The sequence below is a fragment of the Coregonus clupeaformis genome, chromosome 29 (assembly GCF_020615455.1).
Source record: "Coregonus clupeaformis isolate EN_2021a chromosome 29, ASM2061545v1, whole genome shotgun sequence".
In the NCBI taxonomy this organism is placed as follows: Eukaryota; Metazoa; Chordata; class Actinopteri; order Salmoniformes; family Salmonidae; genus Coregonus; species Coregonus clupeaformis.
In genome coordinates this window covers 545,600-552,881 of record NC_059220.1, presented here as the reverse complement: position 1 = coordinate 552,881, position 7,282 = coordinate 545,600, and positions in this window count along the sequence as shown.

Below are 7,282 nucleotides of genomic sequence, written 5' to 3'. Positions count from 1 at the left end.
CAGCATGATGAAAGCCAGACAATATTTAAATTGGCCAATTGGCCCAGCGTCGTCCAGGGTAGGGGAGGGAATGGCCGGCAGGGATGTAGCTCAGTTGGTAGAGCATGGCATTTGCAACGCCAGGGTTGTGGGTTCAATTCCCTCGGGGGGCCAGTATGAAAAAAATATATTTAAAAAATAATGTATCCACTCACTAACTGTAAGTCGCTCTGGATAAGAGCGTCTGCTAAATGATAAAAAATTTAAAAAAGAAAAAAAAGAAAAATGTCCCCAACATATCCACAGATGATGCAATCTGTATTGCACTCCACACTGCCCTTTCTCAACTGGACAAGAGGAACACCTACGTGAGAATGCTATTCATTGACTACAGCTCAGCATTCAACACCATAGTGCCCTCTAAGCTCATCACTAAGATAAGGATCCTGGGACTAAACACCTCCCTCTGCAACTGGATCCTGGACTTCCTGACGGGCCGCCCCCAGGTGGTAAGGGTAGGTAACAACACATCTGCCACACTGATCCTCAACAATGGGGCCCCTCAGGGGTGCGTGCTCAGTCCCCTCCTGTACTCTCTGTTCACCCATGTCTGCATGGCCAAACACGACTCTAGCACCATCATTAACTTGCCGACGACACAACAGTGGTAGGCCTGATCACCGACAACGATTAGACAGCCTATAGGGAGGAGGTCAGAGACCTGGCCGTGTGGTGCCAGGATAACAACCTCTCCCTCAACGTCATCAAGACAAAGGAGATGGTTGTGGACTACAGGTAAAAAAAAAAGAGGACTGAGCACGCCCCCATTCTCATCGACAGGGCTGTAGTGGAACAGGTTGAGAGCTTCAAGTTCCTTGGTGTCCACATCACCAACGAACTATCATGGTCCAAACACACCAAGACAGTCGTGAAGAGGGCACGACAAAGCCTATTCCCCCTCAGGATACTGAAAAGATTTGGCATGGGTCCTCAGATCCTCAAAAAATTATACTGCTGCACCATCGAGAGCATCCTGACTGGTTGCATCACTGCCTGGTATGGCAACTGCTTGGCCTCCGACCGCAAGGCACTACAGAGGGTAGTGCGTACGGCCCAGCAGATCACTGGGGCCAAGCTTCCTGCCATCCAGGACCTCTATACCAGGCGGTGTCAGAGGAAGGCCCTCAAAATTGTCAAAGACTCTAGCCACCCTAGTCATAGACTGTTCTCTCTGCTACCGCACGGCAAGCGGTACCGGAGTGCCAAGTCTAGGTCCAAAAGGCTTCTCAACAGCTTCTACCCCCAAGCCATAAGACTCCTGAACAGCTAATCATGGCTACCCGGACTATTTGCACTGCCCCCCCACCCCACCACCTCTTTTACGCTGCTGCTACTCTGTTAATTATTTATGCATAGTCACTTTAACTCTACCCACATGTACATATTACTTCAACTACCTCAACTTGCCGGTGCCCCCGCACATTGACTCTGTACCAGTACCCCCAGTATATAGCCTCCCTACTGTTATTTTATTTCTACTGCTGCACTTTAATAATTTTATTAATATTTTTTACTAATCTATTTTTTACTTAACACTTGTTTTTCTTAAAACTGCATTGTTTGTTAAGGGCTTGTAAGTAAGCTGTAAGGTCTTCACCTGTTGTATTCGGCGCATGTGGCAAATAAGATTTCATTTGATTTGTTTCCGAAGTTTTCGCTGTTGAGTCAGTGTCCCCCGATAGCAGCTGGAAACACAAGAAGCACAATGAGGGGCTGATTACTATTTGGAATCACACTGGAAATAAGCACTTTCCTTTAGCTTGTGGTATTGTTGGCTTCGGTAGTCTGGTCCTCTGTGTTTGGGGGCTGTGTGTGTCATTCCACTGCCCCAGAGACCGTTCCTCTGTGGGCTCTCTGGACAGAGGGTTGTAGTCTTCGGCCAGTTACAGGTCTTCCACTGACTGCACCTGGTTGTGCACGGCTGGCTTCCCTCCACTCGCATTCCACATCCGTACGGCCGAGAACAACCAAAACAGGCTGCATGGCTACACTGATGAGCTCCATGGAGGCATTCGCATGTGGTAGAGAGAATCCCCTGGTCACTTATAGAGACCTGCCAAGAGGAAGTGCCAAATAACTTTGAACACCTTGAAATGAATTTGTTTTGAGAAATCTGCTATATAAATAAATGTTGACGTAATTTATGACATTAGAGTTGTGGAATATTTAATAAACTATAATTTATAATTTATAATAAGGACAAGTGCAGTTTTCCCATAAACTTTAAGTTTATAACTTGGGATTTTATCACTTGACATATCAATCATATAGTGGGAAGGAACCTATAAATCAAGACTGTGTGAATGCATGTACCACTCCGAATAAATAAATACTGTGCCTTTGAAGATTTGTCTCTGGTCATGAAACTCCAATACAGGCTGGATGTCTAAAAGTCTATTCTGAATGTCAATAGATTTTTAGATTCATTCTCATCAATGACAACATTCTAGAACTGAGTTATCACTCATCTAAGTCTGGTATCCGGGGTAATCTGGTTATTGATTATATCATTGATTAAGTGGCTCTTTCCTTGTATAATATTGACAGCAGTATAGAACACATTGTATTGCTAAGATGCTCAAACTTAACTTAATAGCTACACTCACCGACACAGGATAAACTGGATCCCTCACGCTGGCCCTGACCATAGCTACACTCACCGACACAGGATAAACTGTATCCCTCACGCTGGCCCTGACCAAACCGGTAAGTTGCCCCTCACTGTAGCTGCACTTCTCCACATGGCCAGACTTCTAGAGGTCTTCTCTCCTTTTAATGCTCTGATGCTCATCCTTGAAGAATGCCATAAGGACACCAAAGTCGACATACTGTACAAACAGTTATCTAGGCTAAGTACAACAAAATGATTATTTGATCTACTGCTCTGCTAACTAGCTAGCTAAAGTGTAGTCAGTGGCTAGCTAAAACTGAGAAAGGGGACACTTTATTAAATTAATTTCAATACAGCACATGGATTCATCATGGATTGGGCAGAAGGTCTCTGATCCCGCTGGTGAAGGGTAGCTGACAGTGTCGACTAGAGATGACCTGTAGGAGCTTCCTGCAGGAATTCGTAGTCTTGCTGAGGTCTTTTTCTGTTGCTAATTAGCATTTATACTTTTTGAGAGTAAATTGAGGCGAATGTATTGATAAAACTCACCTTGTCCGAGAGACAATTACACGGTGATCAAAACGTCACACCAAGGTAAGTCTACACCAAACACATATTTTTTGAAGTGTTTGTGAAATTCACGATGTGAAAAAATTAATGGTGGGAAAAAAAACATTTACGTGTTTGACCGCTAGGTTTTATGGGTATTATGACCCGTCCACTGTGCCGTACTATAAAGTACCATTTTCAAAATATTTAAAAAAAAGATTAACATGTTTTCATTAAAAACATTATTTTAATTAGTGCATTTGTTGTATTTAAATACAAATTTTTATTTCATCCTTCCACCAGCCAGTTGTTAGTTCTGAGGTTCGGAAGTTGCTAACTAACACGCTGGTCGTTAATTATGTTCTCATGTTTTGACCCAGTCGTTTATTCTATTCATTCCACGTTGCTATGCTAAACAAATCATAGGCATGTAGCTAGATAGCAGAGGTTCAATGATGGCGAGAGACAAGAACTACAATAAATAATGATTTAATAAATAATGTATAGATAGGCAGCAAACCAAACCGATAGTTATAGGATAGCTAGGCTAAATGTTCTCATTTGCTAGCAAGCTAGCTAGCCAACTAGCTAACATACAATCACATCAAGCATCTGATATGACAGCAAACTATCTGCATTTCCTTAGTTTTTACCTTCGTTTATATTGCAATTTCTTTGAATATACAGTGCATTCGGAAAGTATTCAGACCCCTTCATTAATCCTCATTTCCATAAGGACTCAGACCTTTTGCTATGAGACTCGAAATTGAGCTCAGGTGCATCCTGTTTCCATTGATCATCCTTGAGATGTTTCTACAACTTGATTAAAGTCCACCTGTTGTAAGGTCCCACAGTTGACAGTGCATGTCAGAGCAAAAACCAAGCAATGAGGTCGAAGGAATTGTCCGTACAGCTCCGAGACAGGATTGTGTCGAGGCAAAGATGTGGGGAAGGGTACTAAAACATTTCTGCAGCATTGAAGGTCCCTAAGAACACAGTGGCCTCCTTCATTCTTAAATGGAAGAAGTTTGGAACCACCAAGACTTTTCCTAGAGCTGGCCGCCCGGCCAAACCGAGCCTTCGGGGGAGAACAGCCTTGGTCAGGGAGGTGACCAAGAACCCGATGGTCACTCTGACAGAGCTCCAGAGTTCCTCTGTGGAGATGGGAGAACCTTCCAGAAGGACAACCATCGCAGCAGCACTTCACAAATTAGGCCTTTATGGTAGAGTTGCCAGATCGAAGCCACTCCTCAGTAAAAGGCACATGAAGGCCCGCTTGGAGTTTGCCAAAAGGAACATAAAGGACTCTCAGACCATGAGAAACAAGATTATCTGGTCTGATGAAACCAAGATTGAACTCTTTGACCTGAATGCCAAGTGTCACGTCTGGAGGAAACCTGGCACCATCCCTATGGTGAAGCATGGTGGTGGCAGCATCATGCTGTGGGGATGTTTTTCAGCGGCAGGGACTGGGAGACTAGTCAGGATCGAGGGAAAGATGAACAGAGCAAAGTACAGAGAAATCCTTGATGAAAATCTGCTCCAGAGCACTCAGGACCTCAGACTGGGGCGAAGGTTCACCTTCCAACAGGACAACGACCCTAAGCACACAGCCAAGACAACGCATGAGTGGCTTCGGGACAAGTCTCTGAATGTCCTTGAGCGACCCAGCCAGAGCACAGACTTGAACCCGATCGAACATATCTGGAGAGACCTGAAAATAGCTGTGCAGCGACGCTCCCCATCCAACCTGACAGAGCTTGAGAGAATCTACAGAGAAGAATGGGAGAAACTCCCCAAATACAGGTGTGCCAAGCTTGTAGCGTCATACCCAAGAAGACTTGATGCTGTAATCGCTGCCAAAGGTGCTTCAACAAAGTACTGCGTAAAGGGTCTGAATACTTATGTAAATGTGATATTTTATGTTGAATAAATTAGCACAAAAAAATGTATATACTGTTATTGCTTTGGCATTATGGGTATACAGTGGGGGAAAAAAGTATTTAGTCAGCCACCAATTGTGCAAGTTCTCCCACTTAAAAAGATGAGAGAGGCCTGTAATTTTCATCATAGGTACACGTCAACTATGACAGACAAACTGAGAATTTTTTTTCCAGAAAATCACATTGTATGATTTTTTATGAATTTATTTGCAAATTATGGTGGAAAATAAGTATTTGGTCACCTACAAACAAGCAAGATTTCTGGCTCTCACAGACCTGTAACTTCTTCTTTAAGAGGCTCCTCTGTCCTCCACTCGTTACCTGTATTAATGGCACCTGTTTGAACTTGTTATCAGTATAAAAGACACCTGTCCACAACCTCAAACAGTCACACTCCAAACTCCACTATGGCCAAGACCAAAGAGCTGTCAAAGGTAATCACTGATAATCTCCCTCGATCTGGGGCTCCACGCAAGATCTCACCCCGTGGGGTCAAAATGATCACAAGAACAGTGAGCAAAAATCCCACAACCACACGGGGGGACCTAGTGAATGACCTGCAGAGAGCTGGGACCAAAGTAACAAAGCCTACCATCAGTAACACACTACGCCGCCAGGGACTCAAATCCTGCAGTGCCAGACGTGTCCCCCTGCTTAAGCCAGTACATGTCCAGGCCCGTCTGAAGTTTGCTAGAGTGCATTTGGATGATCCAGAAGAGGATTGGGAGAATGTCATATGGTCAGATGAAACCAAAATAGAACTTTTTGGTAAAAACTCAACTCGTCGTGTTTGGAGGACAAAGAATGCTGAGTTGCATCCAAAGAACACCATACCTACTGTGAAGCATGGGGGGTGGAAACATCATGCTTTGGGGCTGTTTTTTCTGCAAAGGGACCAGGACGACTGATCCGTGTAAAGGAAAGAATGAATGGGGCCATGTATCGTGAGATTTTGAGTGAAAACCTCCTTCCATCAGCAAGGGCATTGAAGATGAAACGTGGCTGGGTCTTTCAGCATGACAATGATCCCAAACACACCACCCGGGCAACGAAGGAGTGGCTTGGTAAGAAGCATTTCAAGGTCCTGGAGTGGCCTAGCCAGTCTCCAGATCTCAACCCCATAGAAAATCTTTGGAGGGAGTTGAAAGTCCGTGTTGCCCAGCGACAGCCCCAAAACATCACTGCTCTAGAGGAGATCTGCATGGAAGAATGGGCCAAAATACCAGCAACAGTGTGTGAAAACCTTGTGAAGACTTACAGAAAACGTTTGACCTGTGTCATTGCCAACAAAGGGTATATAACAAAGTATTGAGAAACTTTTGTTATTGACCAAATACTTATTTTCCACCATAATTTGCAAATAAATTCATTAAAAATCCTACAATGGATTTCTTTTTCTCATTTTGTCTGTCATAGTTGACGTGTACCTATGATGAAAATGACAGGCCTCTCTCATCTTTTTAAGTGGGAGAACTTGCACAATTGGTGGCTGACTAAATACTTTTTTTCCCCACTGTAGATTGGAGGAAAAAACCCAAATTAATCAATTTTAGAATAAGGCTGGGCAGATCCAGAGACATATTTTATATACTATACATCTTAATGTAAAGCTCAGGGCAGATCCAGAGACATATACATGTTCTGATCATCCTTACTCTCACACACTCACATATCAACGTGTTGGAGGAAAGGAAAAACTAACTTTATATTATGCATACCAACTGGCACCCTATATAGTGCATATAGCCCTATTGGCCCTGCTCAAAAGAAGTGCACTACATAGGGAACAAGGTGCCAGTTGGGACGCAGGAAAAACTGACTGCAGCACCTGAACACAGCCAACACTCCGTAAACTTGCATTCAAAGAGAACAAGCTCATTATCTCCAATGAAGAAGATGGGGAGAGGACAGACTTTAACCATAGTGGAAAACAAACTCCTCATTAACAACCTGCAACTGCTGGAGTATCAAGACCATCACACTAGATTTATACTGAAGCACAGGGTGATAGCTACAGGAGCTAATCACCTGTGTACCCTGCATATACGAACACCCTTGGGGACAGGGAGGTGTCCAGACAGAGTAGGGTTATATGAACACCCTTGGGGACAGGGAGGTGTCCAGACAGAGTAGGGTTATA